We start from the raw sequence: 12,045 nt of genomic DNA, 5'->3' as shown, positions 1-12,045 counted from the left end.
CTAGAGGCAGACAGGCATCAGGGGTGATTTAATCCAGTGGCTTACTGTACTTTCGGGGCTGTGATGCTTTTTGTCCATAATTCTTTCCATCTGTCTTCCTTTGTAAGTCAACAAGATACTGCTAGCAGCTCCTAGGGCTACAGGCAGTTTTGATAACATCTAGAGATGGGGTTGGGGGAAGAGTTTCTTGTTCCTCAATCATTCAACAAGGAAATTGAATTTCATTTTGACTGGAACAATTTTAGATCACATGCCTATACCTGAATTAGTCACTATGGCCAAGATAATGCCATATACTTACTATTTTTGGGTTATCAATAATTGTGGTAAAGGAGATAAACCATCCTGAATAGTTTAAACCAATGAGCATCCCTGGGACTGGAGGAAGGGTCAGTGTAACTCAAGATTCATGGGTGCTACCCAGCGTAATGGATGCTGGGGTAGGGGCAATATGCATAGGGTGTAGGGGGCTGCTAAAGACAGTGTTTGAAACTCATGATCAATATTTTTTATATAACTTGGGCATTTGGGCTGAGGCTAAAGCTGGCCTCAGTGAAGGTGATTTTTGATAGTAGCAACACAGCAAGTGTAAATTAGAATAATGACCCCTAAGATAGTCTAACGGAATGTATGTCTGGCTAGCTTTTTGATCTTATTACTCTGTATGTGTGTGTGTGTGTGTGTGTGTGTGTGCGCGCACACACGCACACGTGAGTGATCCTAAGAAGGTAATGGAATTTTTGTGAATTCTCTGATAAAAGTCCCTGGGCACAGGGAATGAAATATATATGATTAAAAACACGCCTGCACACTTACATACAGTAAGTAGTCTCTAATTAGGTTTCTAACGTTATGAACTAAGTATTTTTTGTTGTTGTTGTTGCTCTTGTTTTGATTTTGCCTAAATTATCCAGACGATTGACACAATCATCTACTTTACCTTGGCTGAACAGACTTGGAATGGAGCTGAGTGCTTCTGTACTTAAAAAAAAAAGGGTTGCATTTATAGTTTAGTTCCACCTTTGATCCTAAGGGCAGCTGAAAGTAAAGGTGGAGCCCATGGCTTACACACCCTGAGTCAATGGCTGTGCCCAGCATGGAGCTCGGCTTCCATCAGTTGGCAGGACGAATAAAACTAGGAAATCAAGTTTATGTAGAAAAAATCTTGGTTTTGTCTAGAACAAAGTAAAATCCTGCATATTGGTTCAAAATGTATGCTCTATGTTAATTAGTAAATGTAGCTACGTTAATGCTAAGTCTTTGTTTCTCAGTAGAATTGCTATGATGTGTATTCTTCAGGTTTTGCCAGTTTCAATAATTTCTTCCAAGGTTGTCATGGGGCTAGAGTAGATCGATTGCTTGAAACAGTATTTTTAGAGCCTTTAAAAAAAATACCCGGATGAGTCTGTCACATGATTTCCGGGACTTTTTCACTGTCTCCTTACCTTGCAGTCGGCACGTGAAGTCATATAGGTCACTTCAACCCAGCACGACACAGTGAAAGAGAGACTTTGGCTTTCGTTCTGGTGCCCACAGAAGATCTCCTTTTAACAGTTCTCTACACTTACAGAAACATATTTACTAGAGCTCCCAGGAAATCTGAAAAGTATTATTGACCATTTCTTACTTTCTACCAGTACTTTTTGAAAGATTCAGCTTTTAAATTGTTTTTGAGGTTTTTGATATAATGTTCATCATTTGATACAATATTCAATATTATAATATTCACCATTAAGTGTAGTTTTGTTAAGAATATGCTGACTACCTCTTGGCATTTCCAATGACATTGGAATGACAGTAAATACAGAGAGAGCATCAGCTAGAGGATTTTGACCCCCTTTTCAGAATTGAGCTCTAAAGAGTGTTGTTGGTCGGTCTGGGTTTAAATTCCCTGGTGCTACTAAGGCAGTTATTATTTTGTCATTTTTTATAAATACCTAAAGGTTACCTGATGTAATATGTCCAGTTCTTATTTGGCTTTCACATTTACTTACACATGCACACACATACATGCGTATTTAAATAGATCTGTTACTTCAGAAGCTTTTTTCCCCTCAGGTTGAGTTGATATTCTTTTCTGTTCAAGAGTAAAACTTACTGAGTTACTTTTGGGGGGAGAGTCCCTGCTATATATAACCTTAACCCCACTTCTAGGATAAGATGCAGTGAAGCCAGATCACAGAATCTCCTTCTCCCAAAAGCCAACAGCATGCCCAAAGATTAAATAAATTTACAAACAGCAGAAAGTATGCTGGCTGCGGTTCAATAAAGGCAGAGGTACAGCCTCATGCGACCTAACAGCCAGGGAAAGAAAGAAGTGCAAACCTCAGGAACCTTCGAGGCTCTTGATTCCATTCCCTTACTTTCTGCTCCCGAGGCAGCTGAGGGGATACAATGTGAGTAGACACAGGCTAAGGAGTCTCTGGGACTCCTCAATTCAGATGGAAGCATCTCAATCCAGATGGAACCTCTGAGGGGTCAGGCAGCCCCGGGGAAGAGTTTGAAAAGCCCTTTCTATGCCCTCACTAAAGGAAGAAAAAGCATGGAGACTAACCTTTATTAAACTAACCAGGTGGAAAAAAAGCTGAGAGGGGAGAGGGAGTGATCATAATTACCCCGAGCAAATTATCTCCAGCACTAATTAGTGATTCACCAACTGGAGGATGAAGGGTGAAGTAAACGAGGGGGGCAGGAGCCCAGAGGAGGAGTTACATGGAGGGCCCACTTGTCAGGCCATAGGAGGATGCTATTGTGGCCAAAATGCATGTCTTTGACCTTTGTTGGTTGGGAAGAAAGTGGGATCCATTGCTGGGTAGAGGGGGGTGACACAGAGAAAGTAGATGCTGGGTTTGTCTAAATGAAGATTCCTTGGCTCCACCTTTTGGGGAAATAAGGAAAATGAGGATGACATCCCTTGGCATCAGGGTGAATTAGAAGGTGTGCACCCAGGAGCAGGATCTTTATTTTTCAGGAGCAGAGATGGGAGGACAGTGGCCAGGTCTGCTAACCATAACTGCCTGTAGTCCTAGCTGAACTCACCCCTGGATAGAACCTGAAATCCAACTCTCAGACTTAAAATAAAAGGCAAAGATGAAGGGGGTCAGAATACGGAGGAGAGCCAAGAAGTAATTACACGGTCTTGACAGAGCTGTTCAGGTTCAACACGAGCAAGGGGAAAAGCAAACACATGAAAACCAGGCAAGAGTGAGGAGCACAAAGGAAGACAAAGGAGAGGGGGATGGAAGGCCAGTGAGAGAGAGTTTGTTCTGGGAGAAAACTAGGTATGAGATGGGAACATCTTACCTGCATGTTCTTTTTTGCTATAAAAACTGAAAAGAGCATGAATTCAATGGAAAGTGAAACAAAGACAAGACGATAAAGCAACAGAATGCGATTAAAAAAGGAAGTGCCAGAGTCAAAGAAAGAAATTAAAGGCCAAAACAATATTGTTACCCCCATGATAAATAAGTTAGAAATAGGAAAAAGAGAACAGACATGGATAGAACTTGCAATAAGGACATAGAAGAAAGGTTTGAAATAATCAATGGGTGTAAAAGGGGAAGAGAGAGATTTAAACATTAGAAGATAATAGTTATGGATCTCAAAGATGATATAGCAAAAGCAAAACTGATATATCTGAGTTAGAAAATAGAACAAATGAGACAGAAAAAATACTAGAAGAAATAACCTCTCCAATAAATCCTGATATAACGGATTTTCTGGATCCAAAGAGCATTTTATGTTCCAGGAAAAATTGATACAGAGCCCTCAATGCTGACACATACATTCTCCGGCTAAACTTTGTAGCTGGAGAATTAATTCTGTAGGCATCTTTTTTCCTCATAAGAACAAATCTCCTAGAAGTTGGAAAACTCAGGCTCCCCTCAGAGTTCTCCAAGGCAACAGTCAATGCGGAAGGCAATGGAGCAACGTGTGCAAAGTTAGGAAGAAAAAGAGTGATCCAAGAATTTCATGTAATCGTTAGTTAAAAATTTAAATATAAATAGATGAAAAAGAACTCAAACTCCTATTGTTACCACTCTGGAATAGCTACTATTAATCTTTTGTCACATTCCTACCACCTTTTCCTCATTGTGTGTGTGTGTGTGTGTGTGTGTGTGTGAGATACATAATGAATGACTACATTGTTTCCATTTAAAAAGTTACATGAGGGGTTGGTCCGGTGATGCAACAGTTAGGATTGTGCGCTTTGCTTCAGGGACCCAGGGTTCACCGGTTCAGATTCAGGGCACAGACCTAGGTGTTGCTCATCAAGCCATGCTTTGGCAGGCGTCCCACATGTAAAGTAGAGGAAGATGGACACAGATGTTCGCTCAGGGCCAATCTTCCTCAGCAAAAAGAGGAGGATTGGCAGCGGATGTTAGCTCAGGGTCAGTCTTCCTCAAAAAAAGTTACATGATTACAGATAAGTTAAAGTGTCCCAAGACATACATCTAGACTCTAAGTTCAGTAAGTATGTCATTCCAATATTCATTTTTATACCTCGTTTTTGTTCTTGTTTTGTTTTTTTTGGTGAGGAAGATTGGCCCTGAGCTAACATCTGTTGCTGATCTTCCTCTTTTTGCTTGAGGAAGTTTGTTCCTGAGCTAATATCTGTGCCAATCCTCCTCAATTTTGTATGAAGGATGCCACCACAGCCTGACTTGAGTAGTGTGTAGGTCCACACCCAGGATCTGAACCCACAAAGCCCAGACCACCAGAGCAGAGTGCCCAAACCCAACTACTACAACACTGGGCTGGCCTCTTCATTTTTATACTTTTATATGATATGTACCTATAAAAGCCATAAAATATTTGTTGTGTTTTCCTTAATGTATATAAATGGTGTCATGCTGTATGCATCATTTTGCATCTTGCTTTATTTATGTATTTTTAATTTTTTCACCTCCATTTATTTATTTATTCAACCACTTATTTATATCAATATGGATTCATAAGGCAACTTGCTTTAGTTTTTAACAAAAATTTTTAAATCTGCCTTCATTGATACCTATTAGTGTTTTTTGTTCTTTTTAACTTCCATATTTTATTACATTCTGTGTAGATATTTAGATTGTTTTTCATTGTGTTAGGTTTGCATCTAAAGCTGCAATGGACATCCTTAGGTATTTGTGCCCGACTTGAATGTTCCTTTAACGTGAACATTAGCATTTCTGAGGGGCAGAATCTGTGCATTTTTCGGTTTGCTCCAAGCATGTTATACCCAGCCAAATTGTGTTTGAGGTCTAAGGACAGCAGAATATTTGAAAACATGCAAAATCTCCAGGCATATAGTTCCTGGAGGAGCATCCATTTCAACCAGGCTTTCAAACTTATTTACATAAAAGTTTGCAAAATTCACAATAAAAAAAAAATTCCTATAATTCATTTTGTTTTCCTTTGATTCCTTGAGGGAAAAAAAGTCTATGTTTAATTTTAATAGATGCCAAATAGGCACTTGGTAAAATTCAATCCTGAGAAAAAGGAACAAGTAACTTTTAGCAAAATAGGAATGGATGAATATTTTCTTAACATCAGTTTAAAAGAAAGCATAAATCATACAACATTAAATGTTTTCCCATTAAAATCATGAACAAATGCCATTTCCCCTTATTATTTAGCATTTTCCTGTTTTGGCAAATGCACTTATACCAAAGAAAGAAATAAACAGTGCAAAAAAGGAGGCAAAATACTGTATATCAAGAAAACCTGAGAGAACGAAGCTGAAACAATTGCTCAAATTGTTAACAGAATATGGTAAGGTGGCTCATTACATAATTGCTAACGAAATAAATAATAGAAAATATGAAGGAAGAAGAGATCCTGTTTATAATAATAACCAAATGATAAAAATATATAGGAAAAAATTAACAATATTACATAATATACAAAAGGCCAAAGTAAAATTAACATTAAAAATCTACCAAATGACATACAAGACTTATGCAAATTTGTACCTTATTCTTGAATAGGAAGACTCTAAAAGATGCTATTTTTCCCTAAATTAATCTCTAAATAAATACCAACTGGAAACCAAGGTATCCTTTTTGGAATTTGACAAAATGGCAAGCAAGTGCATCTGGAGAAATAAACCTGCAAGAACAGGCAGAAGATTACAGGGGGAGGAGAACACTAACCAGTCAAGATATGAAATAAGTTATGAAGCTTTAATAACCAAATCTGTTTAGAGCTGAAAAAAAAATAAATCAGTGGAAAAGAATAAAGATTCTAGAAGCAAAGTTAAATTCATATAAACGTTTGGTATTAAAAAAAAATGAAGCATTTCAAATTAGTATAAGAAAAGATATGATAAATGGCCAATTTACTTAACTGAGAGAACGAAATCTTTAAAACTAGAGAACAAAGAATATGAACAGGAATTTTGTGGAAGAATATATACAAACTGCAAACAAACGTTAAAAACAAATATTAGTGTTATATCATTCACAATCAAAGAAAAGCCAAATAAAATGAGATGTTTCTTTTTGTGTACGTGGTGGCAGTGTTTCTGGTGTTTGCTAATGCTCAGTGTCAGCCAGGGCAAGCGGAAGCAGAAACTCTCCTGTTGTGGGTAGGAGTGCAAATCAGTGCATTGTTTTTTAAGGAAATATTTGGCAGTATTTCTCAAGAGAAAAAGGAAAAAAGCACATACTCTTTAATTTAGCAGCCCTATTGCTGGAAATTTACCCTCTGGATAAGCTTGTAAAAATATATAAATTTGTGTAATTGTAAATATATATTTACATAATATATAAAAGGCTGATGTAAAAGTAACATTAAAAATCTATCAAACAATATACAAGACACATAAATTTGTACCTCATTCTTAAATAGGAAGATTCTAAAAGATGCTATTTTTCGCTAAATTAACCTCTAAATAAATACCAACTGGAAATCAAGGTATCCTTTTTGGAATTTGGACAAGAACGTTTATTGAAGTAATGTTATTATAAACTGCTGAGAAAAAAATTAAATGTCCACTGATGGGGGTCAGGTTAAAAAATCAAGTACATTCATACAGTGGAATACCTCTGCATCATTACAAAGAATGAGGCAGATAACTGTACGTTGTGTGTGGAGAGAGCTCTGGGATGTGTTGTTTAGTGAAAAAAGAAAACGGGCGAAAGATCATGTCTAGCATAATCCCTTTGTGTAAATACAAAGTGAGAAGTTTCCACACAGACACAGGGATAGAAAAAAGTATAGAGATCAACTGAGGCTGATATAAGCACGTAAGAATTTCCTGAAGACACACAAGAATATGCACCGATGGGTATCGGAAGGGGAGGAAGCATTTTTCTTTCCATTTTATGCCTTTTGTCCTGTGTGCATTTTTAACCACGCATGCATAGAAAGGTGGTACAGATTACCTGGACTACATGGGACCCCAGCCACAATAGTCCTGCCACCAGCCTCTTCTCTTTTTCCCTGTTAACAGAGTTCATGTCTACCATGTTCCTGGCTTTTCCTTTAGTTCTGACTTCACTGTCAAGTAAAAGCTGCCTAGCAGAGAGAGAGAAAAGATCAGGCCTGCGCTTCTGTTACTAATACTAGTGGTCACTGACGTTTACTGAGAGCTGTGTGTGCTGAGTGAGCACTCCTAGGCATGGTCTCACTTCCTGCCCACGTGGACCCATGAACTGGTACTATTTCCATGCCATATGACAAAAGAATCCTTTCCTTTGGGACAACATAGATGGGCCTGGAAGACGTTATGATAAGTGAAATGTCAGAAGCACAAACGCTGCATGATGAGGCGTTAAAATAGTCAGAGGCGTAGAAGTAGACAGTGGAGCTACATTACCAGGGCATAGGGGGCGAGGACGTGGGGAGCTGTTGTTCAAGGGGCATAAAGTTATGGTCATCCAAGGTGAGTAAGTTCCAGAGACCTGCCGTACACATAGAGTCTATGGTTAGCGATAAGATATTGGGGACATAAAAGTTTGTTAGAGGGTAGAGCTCATGTTAAGTGTTCTTGCCACACACACACACACGAAGAAACAAACATATGAAAAAGGGACACAAGGGAACTTTTGGGAGGTGGTGGATATATTTATTACCTGGTTTGTGGTGATGGTACCACAAGTGTGTACATATATTCAAACTCACCAAATTGTATGAATTAATTATGTGCAGGTTTTTCTGTACCGATTATACGTCAGGAGAGCTAGAAAAAAAAGAGTAGACTGAGGTTTATAGTGATGTATTTACTTGCCCAGGCCCCTACGTTTCTAATAAGAGGCAGGTCGGGGGTGCAAACCCTGGTGCGCCCAAGCCCAGCTAGAGCTCTTGATGCTGTCACACTACCCACTGCGCTCTGCAGAGGATGGCTCAGCTCCGGGGTGAATTAAACAGGGTTCCCTGGGCCAGGCAGGCCCCCACAGATGACTTCTTTTCTTCATGGAGATGTGTGTCTCAGGTTCCAAATATGAACTCAAAAGGCCTTTGGGAAATGCAACTCCTTTAGAAGCCGAGGACCATCTGAACTTAACGTTCTTTGCAAAAATACATGTACAGCAGGAGTTCCTTAAGTACGTCTCTGTCCCTTAATTGCTTTCCCCAGATAAGTTCTTATTGCTCAATTTTATAGTTTTCAAGATTATTTTCGGTATTTCAAAGGTGTATTTTTGGAATTACTCATTTTGCTTCGGTTCCATTACTCAGTTCTGACATGATGACTCTTACAGCTAAACACAGTCCCAGGCGAGTCGCTATTTTTCTCTCACAATGGCTATATTGCTCAGACAGCAAAGGTGAAATAATTATCCAGAAGTTTATGCCGATGATAAAATTTTAGCCTACGTGTTCATCAGACTCTTCGAACAGAAGTTAAGGGGGAGTTTTCCATAAGTTACAGATGTTTGCCTTTTTGTGTTCTTCCCTCTTACCATCCTGCTTCTTTATTCTATACTCTTACCCCTTCTGTCTTTCCCTAAGACCCAGAAGTTGACAAGGCCAGTTGGAATCTTCCCTACTGATAGTAACAGTGATAATCATCATCATAATAATAACTATTACTTATTGGGTGCCTATTGTGAGCTATGCATTTTGCACATACTTTGCATTCAGTGTCATATGTTTCTCTGCATAGAAGAAAGATAGAGAAGCTCAGGTCTACACTCCTGCTACTAATAGTCCTAATGGTAACTGCCATTTGCTGACTGTTCTGAGGTGGTTCTATTCACGCCATTTTACAGGTGAATAAAGGTTCTAAAAAGTTGCACTGAAAATCACATAATAGTAAATAGTGTCACCGGAATTCAAATCTAAGCCTATCTGACTGCAAATCCTTTGTTCTTTCTGTGGACTTTCTATATATAACATAGGATGTTGGCTGGGCCATCTTAGACAGACATGGTTGATTTGGTAATATCCACCAAGGTACTGGTGCCTTTTCCTACTTGATGCTGCCTGTGATCCTCATTGGGCCATTAACTTCAGTGGCCTGTTGATGTGATTTTCCACCTTCTAAGCGGTGAGATGGAGAGCTTCTTTTAATACCTTCCTGTTAGCTGATAGGAGGGGAAATTTTCTGAGCCTTTGTGGCCAAAGAGGGAAAGCACAAGGAAGACTTTTGGAAGAACGAGGAAAGGACTGCTTCCATAGGTGGCCCGGCGTGGTCCATGCCTGCTGGAGTTGCAGCCTTCCAGACCTCTCTGACATACACTCTCTCCTAAGAGAGACCACTGAGAGCTCCCACCCTGGAGTCCGAGTCAAACACCACCATCCTGACCTTCTTGGAAGAGTGGGAGGGTGGAAATGTCCTGTAATGGAAAACGCAGTGGGTGTGAAGCTAGACAAGACTAATCTAAATTCCAGTTATACCACTTAAGAACTGTATGACTTCAGGCAAGTTACTTTATTTCTTTTCAGACTCAGTATTTTTATCTGTATAATGGGGATAGTAATAGTTATAGCATAGAGTATATGATGGGAATTAAATAATAAGTATGCAAAGTTTCTTCAAATAAAGATATTTGCCATTTGATACGGAAGCCAGATTAATTCTAGGAGAAATCTGAATTTACTTAAATAAGTTGCCAAACAGATGGGAGAGAAACAAATGTACTTAGGTAGAGACAAAGCACCAGATGACAGAATTTATCTTGGCACTTAGATCTTATGTGTTTTACTTTTGTTATAATTTTTCATATGGGTTTTAGCAATGTACTTATTAGGCTCTAAAATTAACTCACATAATGCAAAATGAGACTGTTTTAAGAAGGAGGATGGAATCAGTGTTGCAGGAAGAATTAAGATGAAACAGCTTGAGCATTGATGAGTTTTGTTAATTAGATTAACATAGTGATTGGAAAACACATTATTTTGTAAATGGAAATGTGTCCAAGGCAGGGCCAGCTGCATTAGGGTTGGCAAAACTCAGCCGTTTAGACCATGAACCACATATTCCCAGTTGTGACACGCAAACATCTCTCCATTTGAAGCAGCTACAGCAGGATTCATCCATTGAGGTAAACTCTGGATCAACTTTCGCAGTTTCGTTGGATCTATGAAAACAAGCCAAACAGGAAATAAAAAGTGACAATCAGAAATATATTTAAATCTATCAGGAGGTTCAGGAAGTCTTTCTGTTATTGAACTGTATCAATTAAAAAATGGAACTAGAAGTCCAAGAAGTGTACCAGTTCCCCGTCTCGTTTTCAATCCTCTTTTCCCTGCACTGTGTGCCCCAGTAGTTAAAGAATCAGGTGTGTCATCAATTACTCCTCAGCCACTAAGAGTCACTTCCGTCCAGGCAATATGAATTTGCATATGGTGTACAGTTTCTTCCTACCAAAATATTCCCATGAAGAGGGAAGAACGTTTTAGAAAAGTGAATTTTCTGTATGAAAAGGGAACACTGCTGAATTGCCTTTCAAAAGGTTATGCCATACTCCCAAAGTATACCCCGGTAGTATTAGAGTAATATTTTCCCCACAACACACAAAACCCAAAAGACATAATGGCAAAGATCCACAGATTTGACCACATATAAACTAAAACTTCTGTGCAGTGAAAGATAGCATAATTAAAGTTGAAAATAGTGATAATCAAGATTTTTGAAACATATAAAAGACAAGACTAATAATTGTAATATATATAATAATTGTATATATTAAGAGTTCCAACAAAGTTATATAAAGAAGACTGATAACCTAACAGAAAATGTGCGAAGGATACGAAGACTCAGTGCATGGATGAATCAATGGCAAACGGTCAGTAAGCATTTGCAAAAATTCATACCCTTTCTGGAAATCAGGAAAATGCAAATTCAAATCATGAAATACGGGTGTGTTTTACTAGCAGATTGGAAAATTATAAGATTATGAGATTGTATTACTGATTTTTTTTTTCATTTGTTTGTCTATACCACTCTGTTTTAATTACTAGAGGTTTGTAGTGCGTTTTGCTAGCTGGTGAGGAAAATGCCCCTTCCTTGTTTTTTCCTTGTGCGTTCCTCAAAGGAAGGAAGAATGTCCTCGATATCCTTCGTGCTGGCCCTCAGTGATGTTCAGGTGTCACTGGCCCCACTCCCCCATTTTTCTACAGCGGAAGGCGGAAGTTTTGGTCTCACTGTTTCCATTGCATCTGTGATCTGGAGGCTGCTCCTTCACTGCTCTCAACAAAAAACCCCAACACACAGAATGTTTTGTGAGTTTAGTCTCTGCTGAAACGTAGAAGGCTGTGGGGAAGCCATCACGTAGACATCACACAGTTTTCACCACCTCACCTCCTGTCCCTCTCTCCCTCTCTTCCACATTCCCCGTCATCTCACCCTCCACCCCTTCCAAGACTGAGGTGACGTTATTCTCTAGTGCACCCAGCCTCCTGGGGAATGTAATCTGAGCTCTACTCCAACTGCTTCTCCTGTGGGCTGTCGTCTCAGCAGGGTAACTTTCTTGCCTGGTTCCCTCTCTGCTCTCCACCTCACCCAGAATTTCTGTGAGTATATTTTTCTCCATCTTCTTACACACTCAGTGGAAATTTGGAGATGTTTGTGATTGACTGACTAAAAGCACATATATATGGTCATGTTAGGAGGTA

General features: G+C 39.0%; 1 protein-coding gene across 2 annotated transcripts in view; it reads left to right on the top strand.

The window, feature by feature from the left end:
- The window catches only part of RTN1 (reticulon 1), a 216,761-nt gene that overhangs the window by 61,857 nt on the left and 142,859 nt on the right, over positions 1 to 12,045 (top strand). Inside the window, exon 1 of one of the 2 annotated variants that reach the window (XM_070249822.1) lies at positions 11,828 to 11,943. The exons of the other annotated variant lie outside the window; for it this stretch is intronic. The gene's annotated coding sequence lies outside the window, so the exon portion shown is untranslated. Of the gene's footprint in view, positions 1 to 11,827; positions 11,944 to 12,045 lie in introns of those variants that run through there. 2 annotated transcript variants of the gene reach the window in all.

This window comes from Equus caballus, chromosome 24 (assembly GCF_041296265.1).
Source record: "Equus caballus isolate H_3958 breed thoroughbred chromosome 24, TB-T2T, whole genome shotgun sequence".
NCBI lineage: Eukaryota > Metazoa > Chordata > Mammalia > Perissodactyla > Equidae > Equus > Equus caballus.
The sequence above is the reverse complement of the archived record's forward strand: the minus strand, read 5'-3'. Positions and strand labels throughout refer to the sequence as shown.